The sequence below is a fragment of the Myotis yumanensis genome, unplaced genomic scaffold, assembly GCF_028538775.1.
Source record: "Myotis yumanensis isolate MYYU_CA2020_CCGP unplaced genomic scaffold, mMyoYum1.0.hap1 SCAF_5, whole genome shotgun sequence".
Lineage (NCBI taxonomy): Eukaryota > Metazoa > Chordata > Mammalia > Chiroptera > Vespertilionidae > Myotis > Myotis yumanensis.
This window is the reverse complement of record NW_027223756.1, coordinates 101,467,311-101,468,718: the sequence shown is the minus strand read 5'-3', so window position 1 is coordinate 101,468,718 and position 1,408 is coordinate 101,467,311. Positions and strand designations below refer to the sequence as shown.

The following is a 1,408-nucleotide window of genomic DNA, read 5'->3' as shown; positions in this document are numbered from 1 at the left end:
ACTTTTTCTTAAATTGGCTTTACTACAAAGAAATCATCCCAAGTCACTCGTTTGAATTCCTTCCCACGAGACTGAAAGAACTGAGGAGGAAACAGCCCTCTCCCTTCAACCCAGGGGGGTGTCCTATGACAGCTTTTTGGGTGTTTCTGGGGTGCCTGTAACAGAGGGATTGAACAGAAAAGAAAAAAAACTCATGGATACAGACATCACTATGGTGATTGTTAGGAGGGAGGAGGTGGAGGAGGCTATAGAGGGGATAAATGGTGATGGTCAGATCTGACGTGGGGTGGTGAACACACAATAGTGTACAGATGATGTGTTGTAGAATTGTGCACCTGAAACCGTAATTTTGTTAACCAGTATCACTTACCTCAATAAATTCAATAAAAGGAAAAAAAGTTTCTAATAGTAGAAAAAAACAAAACCAAAATGAAGGAAATTTGGGTGAAGAAATTAAAAAATAAAAATTTATGAGAATATTTTATTTCACTGAGAAATAGTTGACTGTGATACTACCTAGTAATTAATGGCATTGCTAACATCTTTATATGGCTTTCCTATTTTTATATTTCATTCACTAGCTTAGTCAACAAGGGTGGGTTGGTTATTTATGCCAGGGACTGGAAGGGGGTAAACGTGGTGGGGAGACCTGTGCTGTCCGTTTGTCACTAGCCCCATGTGGATATTCAAACCACAATTAAAATTTTAGTTCTACAGTCACACTAGCTACATTTTATTTATTTATCTTAAAATATTTTTATTGGTTTCAGAGAGGAAGGGAAAGGGAGAGAGGTAGAAACATCAGTGATGAGAGAGAATCATTGATTGGCTGCCCCCTGCACATCCCCACTGGGGATCGAGCCCACAACCCGGGCATGTGCCCTTGCCTGGAATCGAACCTGGGACCCTTCAGTCCGCAGGCCAACACTTTATCCACTGAGCTAAACCAGGTAGGGCCCCACTAGCTACATTTTATTTTATTATTATTTTGATGCACTGTTCCTAGAGGTACTGCAATACCAGGCCAATGTGTGGAGTGGAGGGAGCAAGCTCCTATTCCATCTCCTAACTCCAAAAATCCATTTAATATATTGTCCTCAGATAGAGGACATATCAGATATTAAACTGCTAAGAACAGATACTACACTTGATCTTAGCCAAAAGGCCAAGAAGCGATTACTAGCTACATTTTAAGTTCTCAATAGTGCAGATAGTGAGATTCCCATCATTGTTGAAAGTTTATTGAACAGTTGATTCTGAAGACATTTTTAAAATCTTTATTTATTGATTGATTTTAGAGAGAGGAAGGGAGGAACATCAATTTTGTTGTTTCACGTCTTTGTGCATTCATTGGTTGATTCTTTTATGTGCCTGACCTGGGATTGAACCCGCAACCATGTTGTATTGG

General features: G+C 39.6%; 1 non-coding gene across 1 annotated transcript; it reads right to left on the bottom strand.

Annotated features, from left to right (window-relative positions):
* Positions 1 to 986: 986 nt before the first annotated feature.
* Positions 987 to 1,177, bottom strand: LOC139011891 (U2 spliceosomal RNA). Its single transcript, XR_011471704.1, has one exon. It is a non-coding gene; the product is annotated as a U2 spliceosomal RNA (small nuclear RNA).
* Between the last annotated feature and the right edge of the window lie 231 nt (positions 1,178 to 1,408).